Here is a 20,066-nt window from a genome sequence, read left to right as displayed (position 1 = left end):
AGGAAAACAGTTCAACAATAAGCACATTTATTTCTCGCGATGAACGGAAAGCACACATTTACCATTCCACCAAAAGCACATGTACCAAAGAAGAAGACAAAAAGCAAAATGCAACAATACAGATCTATCCGACTACCGTGGGCACTCGGCAACACTTATACAATTTTTACTTCACAGACGGCGCCGACAACACATATTCCCAAAGCAAAAGAAAAGAAGAACCACCCTCCAGGATGAGGGGAGTGAGGCGGGCACCAGGGCCGAGACCGTGTCGGGCCTACCCGTCCTGATGATGAGACGCGGAGCAGCGGTGGTGCCTCAACTCCGCCCGCGGGCCTCGCGGACAGTGTCTGGTAGGGGTGGGAAGGGGAGCCCCCTTGTCGCACTATCTCAGCGCGGGGGGGAAACAGGAGGGGTTGCTGATGCTCGGGGAAAGGAGGATTTCACAAAATCTCTCGGGTCCCGCGACGCAGCGTCTCCACCACGCACCTCGGTCGCGCCGCCGGCCTCTCCCTCTCCGCAGTTCCCCGAATCCGACGCGAGCAGCCCCCTCAACCGCCTTCGCCGCCGCCGCCTCTCACAGCTTCGTCCGATCGCCCTCTCCGTCTCCTCTCTTGACTCGTCCCCAACTCTTCACTGGCCCGCGAACTCCCAACTGCGAACCCTGCCAACTCGACTGACGAACGCAGTCGTTTTTATGTGCTCCCGTGGGCTTCGGCTCTTTACCCTTGACTCCTCTGCCTCCGACCCTTCACCTCGCTCCCCCATTGGCCCGATGGAAAAGTGCGGCGTGAATGCTTTTTGATCCATGAATTTGCATATAGCGACCGCCCTCCAACGTCTCCTGGAGGCGGGGCCAAGTGCGCCCCTCGCTCACCGATTGGACGGAACAAAAGTGGGCGTGAGTCGTTTTTGATCCGTTTTTCTGCGGAAAGTCCGTGATGTTTTTGAACACGCTGCTCGGTGCGCGCCCTGCACGCAGTCCAGCATCGGCGCCCACAAGTGGCGTGGGGAATGACGGTGATGCGATGGTATGGCGAGTTGTGACGGTAAAGGTCGTGGCGGTTGTGGTGAAGCGGCGTTGTGGTTGGTGGTTGTTTGTGTTATGACTGTTGAGACGTGGTTGGGGTGGTAGTAATGGCGGCTGGTCCAAAATAAAGATAGTAAAAGAAAAACAGCTATCTAAAAAGAGTGGCAGCCCGACTGAATGACATTTATTCCCTCTAGACAACGGGTTTGGGCCTAACTACACATATACTTACGGAGATATCTCACCTAAAGGACCTGAATGGTGGTTTGTGAATTTCGTCAACCACAACAATATATATATATATATATATATATATATATATATATATATATATATATATATATATATATATTGTTGCGGTTTTCGCGCCCGCCGGCGTGCGACGGCCACGTAACTCGAATCGCGGCACGTCGCCCACCGGACGGACAATCCAGTCGTGACCCTCTCGGACTAACGCCGGGAACCAGTCACGGGTGGACCTTTCGGTCTCACCGCGATCGAGCCAATCAGCCCCCGCGTGCGGTGATAGGGCGTTTGCTGCGCCAAATTCGACCTACCTAAGTACCCACGCGGAGGGTAGACCGGGCGATCGCACTCGCCGCAGGTCGACTTCGGACACACGGGCCACTTAAAGCGACCCTGTTCCCGATTTCACTATCAGAATAACCGAGCGGTGTTATCGTCGACCTCGACGGTTCGATTAATTATCCGGGCGTACTCAGCCCACTACCAACCACTTTACGTGAAGCAAGATGAGGGTTCAATGGGGGAAAAGACGAAGCGAAGCGGGAGAACAGTTCAACAATAAAGCACATTTATTCGCGGCACACGGAAGCACACAAATACAATTCCACCGAAAAGCACACAAAAAAGAAAACACAATTCCATTTACACAAAAAGCAAATGTAAAAGCGAAAACAATGCAGAGCTAATACCGACTACCGAGAGCACACGGCAACACTTATACAATTCTACTTCACAGACGGCGCCGACAACACATACCCAAAACCAAGGAAAAGAAATACCCCCAAGAATGGCCAGGCGGGCCTGAGGCCGAGACCGGGTCGCGCCTACTCCGTCTGGTGATGAGACGCGCGGAGCGGCGATGGCGCCGCACTCCCGCGGGCCTACAGCGGACAGTGCCTGGCAGGGGGTAAAAGGGGCCCCCCTTGGTCGCACTCATTCTCAGCGCGGGGGGAAACAGGAGGGGGTTGCTGATGCTCGGGTATAGAGGAGATCTTTATTATCCCTGGTGTGCGTCTCCACCTCGGCCAGGTCGCGCTGCCGGCCTCCCTCGGGCGTGCAGCTCCTGGCACCGACGCGAGCACCCCTCGTCTGCCTTCGCCGCTGCCGCCTCTCCGCCTCCTGGACTCTCCACCCTGGACTCTTATTTGGGCTCTCCTCGTTCGACGCTCTTCAGCTTCTCCAGCTACTGCGGGCTTCGGGCTCCAGACTTCCACTCTCTTCTCTCTGACGAACACCATCCTTTATCTCCCCTAACCACGTAGCTTCGCCTTTGACCCTCCCTTTGACCTTTCACCTCGCTCCCCATTGGCCCGAGAAAAAGTGGGCGTGAAGGCTTTTTGATCCACAAAATTTGCATATATCGATCGTTCTGGAGGCGGGGCCAAATCGCCCTCGCTCACCGATTGGACGGCAAAAAGTGGGCGTGTGTCGTTTTGATCCGTTTTTGAAGCACAAAATCCATGATTTTGTACACGCTGTTCAACGTGCGCCCTGCACGAGTCCAACACCGGTACCCACAGCGGGGCAAGAACGGTGGCGATGCTACGGTTGCGGTAGGTGACGGGAAGGTCGTGGGCGGTTGTGGTGAAGCGGTGGTTGTGGTCGGTGGTTGATGTTGTGGTTGTGATCATGGCGGTTGGTCCAAAATAAAGATAGTAAAAGAAAAACGGCTATCCTGAAGAGCTCGCAGCTCATACATAAATGACATGTATTCCCACTAGACAACGGGTTTGGGCCTAACTACACATATACTTGCCGAGATACCTCACCTAAGGGACCTGAATGGTGGTTTGCGAATTTGGTAACCACAACACTACCCCCTCCCCTTTTTACAGACTCAGTCCCGAGTCGTCTCACAATTTTCGTGTGCCATCATGTGTAGTTTTCCCCTAGTACATTTTACCTACGGATCCCTGAGTGCGACACATTCATGGTATTCGTGTCCCCAAAATAAATAACCTGAGGGCTGCGTAACTACCTAAACAAACTCACTCACACGGACGACTTAAATAAAATTGCCGGCGCTTAGACAGACATGCCAGGGCGTACTCATATTTACAGTACATCTTAACCTTAACTTACAAATTTTACACTAAACCATGGCCCAGGATCACTGAACTCTGCAAAGAAAAGCAGTTAGCAGGGAGCCAGGCTGCCCGCATGCAGTCTCTGGCTCAAAACAATGCAGGTGACAGGGAACGTGGCTGGCTGCTCACACGCAGTCCAAGGCCTTCCCTTTTGAACTGAACGCAGTGAACCACAACGGTGCATGGGCGGCACAATCGTAGTCTCCGTGCCAGCTCAAGCGGCACACGCAATGAGCACAACGAATGGATGCATGGACACAAACACGGTGCACGGGGCCGCCACTGCGGGCCCGTGTTGTAGCTGCCAACAGGGCAGTTCTTGCAGCTTGCAAACTGTTGCCTTGATCCTGGCGCACATGGAAATGAACAGGGGGGGCAAAGCAAAAATTGAATGGGGGCTGGTGAACAGGGGCAGTGGGCATGGCATGGCAAAGGCAGCAGGCAAACATAGCCCGCAGAAGAAGGCCGCTGCAGGCAAACACAGCCCGCAGAAGAAGACCGTTTGCAGGCAAACACAGCTGGCAGATGAACTGGCTGGCACAGGCCTTGAAGCAAAACACGGCCAGCCGATGGCACAGGCCTTGCAGCAAAACAACAGCTGCCGATGAAGTTGGCCGGCCTCCGCCTTTCAGTGGAGGTTGGTGGAGGAGTGCGGTGGTGCTGGCCACTTGGAAGGCGGGCTCGGACCTAGCCTACCTGTCTCCCTCCCAACCTATCGCCTTTGCCTGTCACTGTACATACCCACTCCCTTAATTTGTCAAACCCCAATTTAGCCCCAACTTAATTTTTTTTCTGTTGTTTTTATTTTTACTTCCCCACTATAAATCGTCCCCTAACCCCTTTTTATCGTCCTTGTTCGGCTAACCTATCCTGTCACCTAGCCTACTCCCAACCCCTACGTTCCCTTCCCGGAGGGGAATAAGGGAGAGCTAACGTCCCTGTGTCGAGGCCCAACGAAGCCTCAGAATGGCCTCCCCAGAGTTCGGCGATCTAACCCCAAAGTGGGTCCAGCGGCCCACAACGAGAGCGAGGGGATGGATGGTGCGGAGGGGTACATCACCTAATCTACCTAACCATTTAACTGTTAAACTTCCCCGGGGCTTTCAACAAGCGCCTCTCGCTTAAACTATTGGTTCTAACAACCCAGATTCCCGTCGCCTGTGTTGGTGTCCTCACAATTTCGGGCCTCGCCCCCAATTTTCTCTCCGTGCCCTCACACGGTCTCCTGGCTGGGACACGTGGCTCCCTTTGGCAGGCACGACCCTCTGCCGAATCTCCCGCTATGGCACCCCCGGGCACTACACTGCCTCCGAGCCTACCAGCTCCCTAACACCGGGAGTGCCCCCATGGCACCTCCCCTGAAACGCACACGTGGCAGGCCGGCCTCCCGGGCCCCTTTCCGAGGGTCACCCGTGCCCACAACACTGCCCACGCGGCTAATGGCGCCCCGGGCCCCGCACCAAGCAGGCGCACCCGTGCCCACTACTCTATCCCGGCCCCCCATGGACCCATGGCCTACCGCGGCCGACTAGCCTGGTGCCCGGGTACCCACTCAGCGATACTCACCTTTCGCAGCCACGCTCCCAAGCCCGTCAACAGGGCTCCTGCACCCCTCCAAATGGGTCTCGAGCCTACTTTCCCACCAACAACAAAACGACCTCCATTTTTCAATTTGACTAACCCCCTAACTCACTTTACTCTGACCCCGGGGTCCCTTGGGCGGGAGTCACTCCTCCCCCCAATCACTCATCGCACCATGCATTCCCCATTCACTCCACTCACACTGACCCGCTGGGCTCACTCACTCACCCTGTACACGTACTCGCCTCACCTCTTCAACACACTCACCGCTGAACTCTGCCATCCTTCTAACTCCCTCCCCTAACTACCTCGTGCCCCCACGTCGTCCCTTAAACTAGTCGCACGTTCCTTTTAACACTACGTAGCTGGCTTACGTCCCCTCTACACATCCACAAGTCTGTCCATGTCCTCAAATCAATCATTTTATTTCCCAACCTAAAGCTCACTAAATCCCTCTACCTAATCCATTCCACGGACTCCATGAGGACTTACCCCTGCCCCATGAAGTCGGTCTAACTAAGCTAACCCTTCCCCCTAACTAGTTTTCATCCTGTGCCCAGGGTAAGGGGGTCTTTCACCCCTTGCCCAGGAATCCTGTACACCCGAAAGTGAGGCTTGCTTTTTTTTTTTTTCCATGCGCAGCACCTGCGCGGCAACTCAGAGCTCGCGCACTTTGCACCTGGCCGTGACGTCATGCAGCTGCACGTGTTCCTCGTCCCTCCTTGGACGGGACCATCCGGCAGAGATACCCCTCCTGCCGAATTCCAACCCCACGTGCAGCCATGGCGTCACCGTGCGCATAAAAAAAAACACAAGCCACACGTCTCGAGGGGTTCCCCACGCGAACACATGTGCTTTGCCCGTTGGAGCTTAACACACACGATCGCGTGGAGAACCCGTCCGGTCAAATCCATTTACCTGCCGAAACTTTGTCCGTCCGCGGGATCGGCAAATCCACCGCGTGCGTTTCCGGATCGGGACTTCACTCTCGCAAGCGAGCACGTGGTGGTCTCGTGCGTTGCACAGCACGAACCTCGTGCTCGCGGCTGGGTGAACCCGGCACGGTCCCCGAAACAACTACAGCCGCTACTCGGCTTTCTTTACTCTGTCGCCGTCTCCGTCTCCATTCAACCCACGCACACCTGCGTGTTACGACACACACAGTCCACACCATTAAACTCACCCCGGGGAGACGCGGCTGCGTGCTCCCGCATGCCAACCGACATCTCCCTCGCATACCGCGCTCACGCACACACGGTCTCCCTTGCACACAGCGACCTTGCACACGGCCGTTCACTCACGCAAGGTGCCTCACCACTCACACAAACCATACTACTTACACACGCGGGGGCACTCACCCGCGGTGCCTCATCCACACACCGTGCCTCACTCATACACGCGGGGGCACTTAACCGCGGTGCCTCATCCATACACACGGCGACACTCACACACGCGGTCTCTTCCACACACGGTGCCTCACCCACACACGCGGGGCACTAACCCGCGGTGCCTCACTCACACTCCGTGCCTCACCCACACACGCGGGGGCACTCACCCGCGGTGCCTCACTCACACTGGACCGTTTCACTCACACACACGGCCTCACTCACACACGGTGCCCCATCCACACCCGGCGTGCTGGGAAGCACGCACTCTGGCACCATCGCCACCACACCACTCACACACGGGGTCGCTTCCACACACGGGGACGCACTCACCCCTTGCACCACACACACAGGGACAACCACACTGGGGATTCGTGTCCCCACAAGGGTCTCCGGGGCCTCTATACCCCCCAAGCTCTCCAAGCACCTGTCCACAGCACCCGTCCCCTCAACCTCGCAAAGCACGACCGAACTCACCTGGTCGTGACTCGCCTCAAGGGGGCATACTCCCTCCCCTCGTTCCTGGAGGAGGCCATCCAGGTGCTCGCACTGGGTCTCTACCCAGTCCGCCAGCTCACCCCCATTATCCTCCACTACCTCCGTGTGTGCGTCACTTACCCCGTCCTCACCATGCAGTCTCTCCTCTATTTTTTCTATCTCCCGTGTCTCTGCCAACTCTTCACCCTTTACCTCCCTTGTCTCAACTATTATTTCCTTTGTCACGGCCTTCATGCCCGCCTGCAGGCATCGGCCCATGTTCTGCGTCTCACCCCGTAGCTCTTTCATTTCTTCCTTCATGTTTGCTTCCATTCCGTTTATTTGCTGTGTATTCGCATCCATCGTCGTTTTCACTTCATTCATTTGCTTGTTCATTTCGTTTTTCATTTCATTTGTATTTGTATCCATCTTTTTGTTCATTTGTTGTGTATTCGCATCCATCTTTTCGATCATTTTCGCATTCATCTTTTCGTTCATTGCCGCCAGCATGGCTATAGCTGGGCCATGTTGGATGCACTCAGCTGAGCCGTTTCGGCAAGGGTTGGGGAAGGGTTTTGGTGGAGAGGGGGGGGGGAGGTGTCATTCACCGCGGCCGCTGCCGCACCCACCTCGGGCCCTGGGTTCAGTTGGGCGAGTCCGTGTTCCTGCACAATCAACATTTCCTGCTCGGGGATTCCATCCTGGACCATGGATTCTACATTACTACACATATACATTTCTAATACCCCCGGCTCCCGCTCGCCTTGAGACGCCATCTTGCTTCTCGTGAAGGGTTAATTTGCTCGCTCGTAATTTGGAGGGAATCGGGGGTCGCTTCTCTCACCCCTGGACCGATTCCCGTGAATTTCGCTGGAGACAGGAGAGCCTGTTGTCCCGCTCTCCAATACCAGTGCCGCGAGGAGGGCGATGAATTTGTATCGCACGACCTGACACCAGTGTTGCGGTTTCGCGCCCGCCGGCGTGCGAACGGCCACGTAACTCGAATCGCGGCACGTCGCCCACCGGACGGACAATCCAGTCGTGACCCTCTCGGACTAACGCCGGGAACCAGTCACGGGTGGACCTTTTGGTCTCACCGCGATCGAGCCAATCAGCCCCCGCGTGGGATAGGGTTGCTCGCCAAATTCGACCTACCTAAGTACCCACGCGGAGGGTAGACCGGGCGATCGCACCTCGCCGCAGGTCGACTTCGGACACGGGCCACTTAAGCGACCCGTTCCGTACTATCAGAATAACCGAGCGGTGTTATCGTCGACCTCGACGGTTCGATTAATTATCGGGCGTACTCAGCCCACTACCAACCCTTTACGTGAAGCAAGATGAGGGTTCAATGGGGGAAAAGACGAAGCGAAGCGGGAGAACAGTTCAACAATAAAGCACATTTATTCGCGGCACACGGGAAGCACACAAATACAATTCCACCAAAAGCACACAAAAAAAGAAAACACAATTCCATTTACACAAAAAGCAAATGTAAAAGCGAAAACAATGCAGAGCTAATACCGACTACCGAGCACACGGCAACACTTATACAATTCTACTTCACAGACGGCGCCGACAACACATACCCAAAACCAAGGAAAAGAAATACCCCCAAGAATGAGGCGGGCCTGAGGCCGAGACCGGGTCGCGCCTACCCGTCTGGTGATGAGACAGCGGAGCAACGATGGCGCCGCACTCCGCGGGCCTCGCGGACAGTGCCTGGCAGGGGGTGGGAAAAAGGGGCCCCTTGGTCGCACTATCTCAGCGCGGGGGGAAACAGGAGGGGTTGCTGATGCTCGGGGTATAGAGGATCTTTATTATCCCTGGTGTGCGTCTCCACCTCGGCCAGGTCGCGCTGCCGGCCTCCCTCGGGCGTGCAGCTCCTGGCACCGACGCGAGCACCCCCTCGTCTGCCTTCGCCGCTGCCGCCTCTCCGCCTCTGGACTCTCCACCCTGGACTCTTCTTTGGGCTCTCCTCGTTCGACTCTCTTCAGCTTCTCCAGCTACTGCGGGCTTCGGGCTCCAGACTTCCACTCTCTTCTCTCTGACGAACACCGTCCTTTTATCCCCCCGTAGCTTCGCCTTTGACCCCCTCCCTTTGACCTTTCACCTCGCTCCCCATTGGCCCGAGAAAAAGTGGGCGTGAAGGCTTTTTGATCCACAAATTTGCATATATCGATCGTTCTGGAGGCGGGGCCAAATCGCCCCTCGCTCACCGATTGGACGGCAAAAAGTGGGCGTGTGTCGTTTTTGATCCGTTTTTGAAGCACAAAATCCATGATTTTGTACACGCTGTTCAACGTGCGCCCTGCACGAGTCCAACACCGGTACCCACAGCGGGGCAAGAACGGTGGCGATGCTACGGTTGCGAGGTGTGACGGGAAGGTCGTGGCGGTTGTGGTGAAGCAGTGGTTGTGGTCGGTGGTTGATGTTGTGGTTGTGATCATGGCGGTTGGTCCAAAATAAAGATAGTAAAAGAAAAACGGCTATCCTGAAGAGTCGCAGCTCGCATAAATGACATGTATTCCCACTAGACAACGGGTTTGGGCCTAACTACACATATACTTGCCGAGATACCTCACCTAAGGGACCTGAATGGTGGTTTGCGAATTTGGTAACCACAACAATATATATATATATATATATATATATATATATATATATATATATATATATATATATATATATATATATATATATATATATATATATATATATATAATCACCGACTCACTGACTGACTGAATCACTGATTAATATTATAAAGATCGGTGCCTTCCAGGTGATCCAGAAAGCTGAAATTTTGCGTGCCGATGGACATCGAAGCCAGTACACCGAATTTTTTTTAATCACAGAATCTTTGGATACTACCCATACTTGAAAATATAAATAAATGGAAAATAAATAAATGAAAAAAATAAAGAAAATGCAGGTGAGCGATCCGAGACAATGGAGAAGTACAGTAATTTTATGTGCCGACAGACACTGAAGCCGATACACCAGGAAAAATCTCAGAACCTTTAGAAAGCATCCGAAAATGAAAATGTAAATGAATGAAAAAAAATACATGAAAATATATAAATGAAAAAATCAAATGAAGCTAAGCGACCCAAAATAATGGGGAAACACAGTTTGTATGCTTACGCAATGTGTAAGCACACCACGCTAGTAATTTATAAAGCTCTTTATAACCACTGACTGACTCACTCATTGATATTAAAGATCAGTACGTTCGAGATGACATAGAAAGCGGAAATTTTGCGTGCCGATGGACATCAAAGCCAGTACACCAGAGATTTTCACAGAATTGTTGGACAACATCCACAAATGAAAATATAAATAAATGAAAAAAATGCAGGTGAGTGACCCGAGACAATGGGTCAGGTCAGGTCAGGTCAGGTCATCATGCACCAGAGCAGCACGTCACTGCGTCCACTTTCCACCGGTACCCCAGGGGCATCCATCTGGCCATCCCCCAGGTAGATGCCTGGCCCATCCCCATCTCCTTGAGATGCTGATCAACCTGCTGCAACCACGAGGCACGTGGTCGGCCCATTGGCCTCCTCCACTCACGGGGTAACCTCGCTGAGAGAATCTGGTGAGCAGGATTAGCATCAGAAAAACGAGCCACATGTCTATACAGCTGCAGCTGACACTCACGGACTATGCAGGTAACAAATCTCATTTGAGGCAACAGCTCGTTGGACACAAATTCCGACCAGCGACAGCCAAGGATTCTCCGTAGCGACCTGGTACCAAAGGAATTAAGTCTCCGTCTCAGATCCCTGGTCATAGTCCAAGTCTCACATCCATAGAGCAAGGCTGGAAGCACCAAGGACCTGAAGACTCAGACTTTCGTCCCCCGCACAGGTACCGGCAGCACCACACCCCATGATCCAGTGAATCCATGACTCCCCAGGCCCGACCCAGACGTCTGTTGACCTCTGGCTCACTGACAGCAAGAGACATGATTATCACTCCCAAGGTAAGTGAATCTTTCCGTGAGCTCAACATCCTCACCACAAACAGGTACAGATAGGAAAGCAGCATCCAAGATGTCATTGGAAGCCTGGATCTTAGTTTTGACCCAGGAAACCCGTAATCACAGCAGCTCTGACTCCTTATTCAGCACCTCGAGGGCCCCCAAAAGGATATTTAGAGTCTCCGCAAATATGACTGCATCATCTGCGAAATCAAGGTCAGAGATCTTGACATGCCCAAACGATGCACTGCAGCTTGATCTCTCTGACATCCTCCCCAGAATCTAGTCCATACAAGTGCTGAAAAGTGTGGGGGCCAGTACATACCCCTGACGAACTCCAGTTACAACTGGAAATAAGTCAGAGATGGTACCACCACATCTCGCAGCCCTCTCAGTACCAGAGTATAGTTCAGACATCAAATCGATCAGTTTTGGTGGCACCCCACGAAGACCAAGAATCCTCCTCCAGAGGGCATCCCGATTCACTGAATCGAACGCTTTACAGAGATCGACATAGGCTGCAAACAGCCCCTGCCGAAACTCTAATCTGTGTTCGGTGAGGACCCGAAGAGCAAGGATACGGTCAATCGTTGACCTCTTTGGTTTAAAGCCTGACTGCTCTGGACGCTGGTGCTCAAGCAGATGGTGGCGAACCCTATCGAGAATTATCCGAGCAAAGACCTTGCCCGGCACTGAGAGCAGCGTCACCCCTCGGGAGTTGTTGCAGTCTTGGCGATCACCCTTCCCTTTCCAGAGAGGGACAACAAGGCCCCTCTTCCAGTCAGTTGGGATGACGCCTGTGTTCCAGGCAGAGCACGGAACTGCATGCAACGACACGAGTACATGCAACCCCAGACAATTGGGAAGCAAGGTAATTTTGTGTGCTGACGGACATCAAAGCCGATACACCAGAAAAAAAATCACAGAACCATTGGAAAGCATCTGTAAATGAAAATATACATAAATGAAAAAAAGAAAATAAATTAATGAAAAATCAAATGCAGGTGAGCGACCCGAGACAATGAGTAAGCACAGTTCCTATGCTGACACAATGTAAGAACACACCCCACTAGTCTGATATAAATTTGTTTATATATTTCAAAGTAAGTATATATATATATATATACATATACATATACATACACGGAGACCGAGGAGGGGTGGGTGAGCGAGGAATCTGGGGAGGCGAGGATGGTCGGGGAGCAAGGAAGCAGGGGGGAGTAAGGTGGGGGGGGGCAAAAAAGCAGTAAACAATGTGTAAATAAAACATGTAACATTAAAATGAAGTACTTTTTCATAAGTGTCATGTTTGGGGTTGGATACAATCCATATTTCTTGTGGCAGGCTTACTTGAGTATGGCAGGCTGTCCAGTTGAGGTTGAAGGCTCAGAAGATGAAATGGAAGCTTATTATCTTGGGTCTTTTTTGAAGACCTTCATAATGGAGACTTGACTGGCTCTGTAACTGCCTTCATTTTCTGTTTGTAGACCTCCTTGTAACATTTCAGGACATTCTCCATCCCCCTCTACACTTTAGAACTTCTCATGCAGTCGGGATCGTGCTCATCATGAATGACTCCCTCAGAAAGTCGGAGCACGAACAACTCATTCAGAATGATGTGGCGTGGCAAAAGCGTCCGCGGTGAGTGAAATATTTGTGCAGAATGACATAGCATTGTTGTTGTTTGTTGTTCTTGTGTTGTAATAAATCCACACTTTTGCCAAAACACGTTATCAGAACATGTTCTACCTTGTAACAACTACCGACTGTACATACTGATCGGGACACGAACTGTACCCCCATAGACTGCAGGGTGCTTGGCAAGCACCTTAAGCACTCTAGTAAGCACTCCAATTAAGTGATTGATAAGGACAGCTGGCTTGGCAAGTGATAGTTATGTCCGAATTAGATAAATGAACATTTTTATGAGTCAGAACTGCTGCTAAATTGAATTCTGGAGCTTAAATTTTGTAATTCGACTTAGTTTAAGAGAGTCTCGAGGTTATGGCATGTACGGAAATGAAACAAAGCCATGAACGCTGGCGACTCTGGCCATTTATAAGCATTGTAATAACCCCAGTGATTTGTAGCTATTATTAACAGGCATTCGATAATATGAGTGAGGAAAGTGAAAAAAACTATCATTAAGAAATTGTTGCGGCCTGTTCCAAGTATGGACATGGTTGAGCAGGCCAAAAAACATGGTGGCTTCAGACCCCAGCGAGGTAACCCAGGATAAGACCCCAGAAAGCGAGGTGGCAGAGGATCGCCTAATTAAGGATATAATTAAATAAGGCCATTAATTGTCTTCAAAAGGGATGTTCTAATTCACACAAACACCCAATTTTTCACTCACGCACTTTCTTGGAGAGAACTCCTGTTTCAGAACTTAGTATGCATGCAAAGTTTCATGGTTTTGGAGTTATGGAGGACACACACACACACACACACACACACACACACACACACACACACACACACACACACACACACACACACACACACACACACACACACATTTCTTAGTATGGATGAATAAAGCTGCTTCTTTTAGAAATTTCTTCTTTTTATAGATCATGGAATGTTTCTTTGCTTCATTATACCATCAAGTTGTCTCTACTTATTCCAGGCTGATTTTATTTTTGATCTAACGGTTAATTCTGCTCTTCCTGTTGCCTCTATAATGTCTCCAAGGTAAAATAGACTTTTGACATTTTGTAAATTAAATTCTGAACACAGAAGCATTTATTTTTGTTCTTCATAATTTTCTTGAAATGATTGATCATTACATCTTTTACATTTTTAAATCTCAGCTTTTGTTCCCAAATTTCCTACGATACCATTGCACCTCTTGTGCCACCATCTATAATCCTGTCCATGTTTAATTAAGTTCCTTCTGACTTCTTTGTACACATATTGAACAAGGACATTGTCGACTTCATTTTATTTCTTCTTCTTCACCACCTTATTCACCACCACTTTTCCATTTTTGAAACATCTTTTGATTCTTTTTCACTTTCAGCAATTTTTCCATCACTACTACAACTCGAAGAGGATTTAAAAGTGATCCTTGGAGTGTGTTCTATTTGCAAGTGGCTTGCTATTGCTTGCCAAGCCAGCTGTTCTATATCAACCGCATTGCAAGCAAGCCACAAGCAGAGCAAGCAATGAAGTGATGTGCTTGGCAAATGGTAAGCAAGCCTCTTGCTAATGGAAATGCGCCCCCCTTCTGTAAGCAAAATGGCCACCGTAGTGAGATTCAAAATGATTGGTGGCTATTTCTTAAGTTCACCGTCACAGAGGACGATATTGAAATGTGCAGTTCATACCTTTTTTTTGTTACTTCAACTTTTCTTCCTAATTCTTTCATATCTACAAACATGCAAACCCCTTTCTTCAAAATGCACTAGTAGGTCCATAGATAACTTGGCATGGGGCTCTCCATTCTGACTCCCATTTATTTCTTTTCCTCATCATATAATACTCTCTATACTCGCTGCTAACATGAACAATTCCATTGGGGAAGTTGTTGTCACAAGAGTTTCAAGTAAAACTGAAAACGACAGCTCAGAGAGCATTGGTTCGAGTACCACAATAGCATTGCTTCCATGGAGACTGGCATGCTGTTCAGGGGTGCCGAGCACTCCGTTCTGTTGGCGTGCTTGCTTGAGCGCTTTGAATCAAGCAAGCCGCTCGCAAATGAAACAAATCTCAGGTATAATTCCACCTTGATTTCAATCATTTCAGTGCATCCTAAGTTGGTCATTATCATCGTTCTCCATTTTTTTTTTTTAATATACATGCCCATGACTGTTTATACAATTTTTCCAGGCATGAGCTGCCTTCTGAGAGCTCATTCAATAACTATAACTGCTCTAGGTACCGGATCAAATGCTTTCTTGAGGTCAAAAAAAATATGATAGTTTCCTTTTCTTTGCCGAATACTTCTCTTGGCACTACCTCAATATAATCATTACTTCTGTTGTTGATCTTTCCAACATTAAAAAAACTTTATTCCCTACACCACCGAAGATGAAGGAGGTTATATTTTGTGGACAGGTTGGGTGTGTGACAAGGATGAACGCATTAGATTTTGGTGAAGATCCGGATCCTGATCCGACAACTAGAATTTTTCAAGTGATTCTTCACCATTGAGAGATAGGGCCAAAAATGATATATAGCATGATTTCTCAAAACGTTGTGGACAGATTCAGGTGAAACTTGGTGGGTGTGTGACAGGAAGAATTGATTCCATTTTGGTGAGGATCCAGATTCGGATCCAGATCTGATCATTTTTGAAGTGATTCTTCACCATTGAGAAATAGGCCCAAAAATTATATATATATAGCATATCTCAAAACCTTGGGGACAGATTTGGATGAAACTTGGTGGACGTTAGGTGTGTGACGAGGAAGAATTGATTCAATTTTGGTGAAGATCCGGATCTGATCATTTTAAAAGTGATTCTTTACAATTAATTGGGCCAAAAATGATACACAGCATGATATCTCAAAAAGTTGGGGACAGATTTGGATGAATCTTTGTGGACGTTAGGTGTGTGACGAGGAAAAATTGATTCAATGTTGGTGAAGATCTGAATCTGGATCCGGATCTGATAATTTTTTAAGTGATTCTTCACCATTGAGAGATGGGGCTAAACTAACATAATTATAGCACGATATCTCCAAAAGTTGTTGACGGATTCGGATAAAACTTGGTGGACAGGTTGGGTGTGTGGCAAGGAAGAATTGATTCAATTTTGGTGAAGTTCTGGATCTGATCATTTTTAAAGCGATTCTTCACAATTTATTGGGCCAAAAATGATATACAGCATGATATCTCAAAAAGTTGGGGACGTATTCGGATAAAACTTGCTGGACAAGTTGGGTGTGTGGCAAGGAAGAATTGATTATATTTTGGTGAATATCCGAATCCAGATCTGGATATGGGAATTATTGAATTTTCACAGTGATTATTCACCATTGAGAGATAGGGCCAAAATCGATATTGTTCTGCACAGCACGATATTTCAAACAGCACTCTACTGAGTGCCATTCTCATTTTCAATGTTTTTGCTGGTTTTGTTTTAGGAATAATATGGTTTTCTTGCCATGAAATATGAAATTATTTTCACGAAAAATTCTACTCCCACGAGCTTTTCACTTTGATAGCTCATTTACATAAGTTCTCTGTCTTGCATCATGATATTTCTATTTCTTGTGCTACTTGGTAAGATGAAATATTCAAGTTGTCAATTGCTATTTTATTATTTTAGTCAGCCTAATTGCACCAACATGCTAATTAGAACACATTACTTTATTCAAGATGTCTGGGAGCATGCATCTGTCGCTTTGTTATGTTCGCACACCCACGTGGTACAAATTACACAGCAGGGGATGGAGGAGACCAAGATAGAATTACCTGGCATACTGTTGCGCTTTAACAACAACAACAAAAAATGTCTTTTGTGCAATTTGTTCTTCATTGCATTGTTGATAAGACCGTTTGCTGAAAAGTATCTGCATATTGCTTATTTTGAAGTTCGAGTTGCGTGAAGCCAGAATCAAGTATGGGCATTGCAAAGCTCTATCATCAATGCCTTTTCGTAGAATTGTGACCTTTTGCAGGCTGCTTTCTGGACGATGTGAGCTTCCGATTCTGTGAGCATCTTTGTAACTACTAAAGATATAAGTAGATGGGATGTGGACTCGAATGAAAAATGCTTGAATAATGATGGTTGCAATATTTACGGAATAACCACTGGCAGGTTACAAAAGGAACAAGAAACATGGTGGTGGGATATTAGAATCCAATAAGTGCTTAAACAGGAGAACGAAGCTTACAAGAAGTGGAAAAAGAGTAAACATCATCAATACCAGGAAGATTACAAACATTTGAAGGAAACACAAAGAAGGAAAGTGATATCAAAGAACAAAGTGTATGAAGAATGGGGGAAAAGCTTAAGCACATTAGAAGGCAAGATATAACTTTTGAAATAGCCATGGTGATAATAAAGGATAGAAGAGATGTGGTCGAAGTTAATTGTTTGAAAAACAAAAATGGACATCTCGTGAAAAGTAAACTTAATTTGAAAAGCTCTTGAATGAAGAAAATGAATGTGAGAATGGTCTAGACTCTAGAATGTAATGAAGTTGAAGCTCCAAAATTTGAGATATGTGAAGGGGAAGTGGTATCAGCTATGAGAATATTAAAGAAAGGAAAGGCAATGGATCCAACTGGATTCTTAGTTGAAATAATCAAGGTGGCTGGGGATGGAGGAATCAAGTGGATGACGAAGTTGTTTGGAAAGGTCTGTGAAGAAGCCAGAAGGAGTGATCCCTGAAGATAAGGCAAATAACACTATTGTACAATTATTGTTCAAGGTGGAGGGAGAATCTTTATTTTGTTTATTTTGCAGAAGTGTTAAACTAAGTCAGCAGGCATTGAAAGTTTTTGAAACTGTGGTTGAAAGAAGACTAAGAAAAGTGATAAATATAAACAACTAGAAGGGCACTGGGAAGAGCGCATACCTCTGCCACGTAATGCCTGATCCACGAGAACATATCGGGCCCGATACATTTTTGAAATATCGTTTTTGGCACTATTGCTCAATGGTGAAGAATCACTTTAAAAATTAAATAATTCTCTTATCCAGATCCAGATTCGGATCTTCACCAAAATCAAATCAATTCTTTGTTGTCACACACCCAACCTGTCCCCCATGTTTCATCCGAATCCGTCCACGACTTTTTGAGATATCGTGCTATATATCGTTTTAGCTCGATCTGTCAATGGTGAAGAATCACTTTAAAAATTCTAGTATCCGGATCCGGATCTGGATCTTCACTAAAATCTAATCAGTTCGTCCTTGTCACACACCGAACATGTCAACACAAAATTTCACTCGGATCCGTCCACAACCTTTTGAGATATCCTGTACACAAAGAAACTGACAAACAAACAGACAGACAAACTGACAAACAAACAGACAGACAGAAAGGGGTGACAACATAACGTCCTTCACCCTTCACCCATAACGAAAACATAATGGTGGTGGAGGTAATCATACACACTTGGTATTATGATCTGAGCCTCACGCTGCTCAGATCTGCATCGGATCCCATTAATGTCCCGTTCAGCCATACAGGTATTGGTTTTTGTTTCAATTGATCAAAGACCCGTCGAGGAGCTTGTACATATATCATATGATCGACAAAGATGAGTGCACATCGGTGTACTTTAATGTAAATTATTACAAGGACATTAATAACTGTTGAAATACCTGTAGGAAATGGGATTTTATTCTAGGTTCCAACAATCATCAGCCGTATCGGTTGAGGTGGGAACACGAAACAGGCAAACCAAATGTTCTCTTAGTTGGTGAAGAAGCCTGGTGTTGGCGCAGTGGTTAGGGTGGCGTCTTGGGATCCTAGGGTCCTGAGTTCAAGCCCCGTTGGCCACTGAATTAATAGACACCAGGAGGTTTACTCAGCCTTGTCATCCTTCCGAGGTCGGCAAAATGAGTACCAGTGTACTGGTAAGGGGGGCACTGCATCAGCGGTATAGCCACGTCCCAACCAATGATGCAACCAGCAGCCACAGGCTGCACTCGATGGAGAGAGAGAGAGAGTTGGTGAAAGACACAAACCTCTTGGAATGACGAATGTCCTTTTGGACGTTTTAAATGGGTGTGGTGGTGAAGGTGTTGTGGTGTGGGTGTGTGGGGAGGATGTGTGGGTCGGGGTGGGTGTGGAGAAGGGGGGGGGAAATCATCGATGTCTGGAAAAAAAAAGGGCAGTTTTACAACCTTTCAGATCCTAACATTGTCATACATCTTGTGGCTCAAATTATTTTGTGATTAGCGTCTTAATTTCTTGATATGACCTTTCCATCCAGGATCTTCATCTCCCATATGCATGGCCACCTCATCTTACATCCCCACTTCACTCTTTCTCCTCGTTATCCCCCTTCCCCTACCTTAGTACCTGAGACACCTGCAATCTATCTCCCTTTCGTAATCACCTCCTCTTCTCTCATCAACCTGATGTAACCCTCTCGTCGTCAAGCTGATTATCCTCCTCCGTCTACCTCATAAAGCTGAAGCCGACAGTGGAGTTCTCGTTCCGCGAAACCACTAACCCCCTCACGTGCCCGTCGGTTGTCCCCAATCTCACCAACACCCATGCTCACCAATCCTCGGTTCCAGGTTCAGCAATGACGAGGAGCCGAGCACCGTGCCCCCCGGTGCCGGCGGTGTCACCCAGCAATCCGGCCGCAGATCGGCGCAGGGACCCGAGGAATGAAGAGGCGGTGGCCGACGATCCAGGACTCCGGGATGTTGGACTGTCGGCTTTGGGCGGCGGCTCGCCAAGAAAACCGTTCGAGAGGTTCGATGTGAAGCCGCTGTCCGAGAGGCGCCGGCGAAGGAAATCCATGGCGTCGGCGGCGCGCGTCCTTTTTACCTCAGGGCGGGAGAGATGCAGCAGTCATAGAGAGAGAGAGAGAGAACGAGAACGAGAGGGAAGTTATTGTCATTCACAGCATGAAGTTACAGCAGGTTGGCACGCAAGGGACACGAGATGCAGATGGTGGCGGTGCCGGAGGAGATCGCAACGAGGTGTGGTGCTGAAGGAGAGCAGAAAAAGGCAGAACGTCATGCGATGCCGGACAGCAGCGATGAAGCGCAACGTGCTTGCAGCCGAAACACCCAACGGATCAATCGGTTCAACCCTCCTCTCGCGCTCACTATGGAGGCCGGTCGAACAGACCGTGATTATGACGTCACACATGTCATTATCATAAATTACGCCGTTTACCGATATGCCTTTGCGCTGTTGCGCATTTAATGATGCCCGAGGAGATCCCGAGGTTCGCTCCTGTGGGATGTAATCACCGAGTAAATCTTGCCGCGTGGATCGTATCAAAATACGAGGAAAACTAAAAATATCTCCCATTCCTGGGATGTTTTCACCGCAAACGTGTAATTGGAGCGCTGCAAATGAGCACTTTGGGGTTAATTGATTTATATATCTGCGTGTGTCATTTGTTTGATCATTTTTTTGAATTCATAATTTGGAAGATGTGCCATTGGCTTTCCAAAATTGGCATCTCATCATTTGTCAGGTTTTCAAAAGAAACAAAGAGGATAACAAGCTTTTACCGTGCGAATTAACATTGCCCAGGTGGCCTGGCCTGGTAGATAAGGACGCCGGACCGACTGGCCGGCGATGGGTCCTGGGTTTGCTTTGACGCAATAAGCAGGAGGTAGACAAGAT

General features: G+C 48.7%; 1 pseudogene across 1 annotated transcript in view; it reads right to left on the bottom strand.

Annotated features, from left to right (window-relative positions):
- The window catches only part of LOC147014186 (uncharacterized), a 170,627-nt pseudogene extending 151,073 nt beyond the window's left edge, over positions 1–19,554 (bottom strand). The window contains exon 1 of the transcript XR_015050677.1: positions 18,982–19,554. The product of XR_015050677.1 is annotated as an uncharacterized LOC147014186 (transcript). The remainder of the gene's footprint in view (positions 1–18,981) is intronic.
- Between the last annotated feature and the right edge of the window lie 512 nt (positions 19,555–20,066).

Source organism: Eptatretus burgeri, chromosome 13, assembly GCF_056783735.1.
Source record: "Eptatretus burgeri isolate ZD-2024b chromosome 13, Ebu_testis_v1, whole genome shotgun sequence".
NCBI lineage: Eukaryota > Metazoa > Chordata > Myxini > Myxiniformes > Myxinidae > Eptatretus > Eptatretus burgeri.
This window is presented reverse-complemented; position numbering and strand designations above follow the sequence as displayed.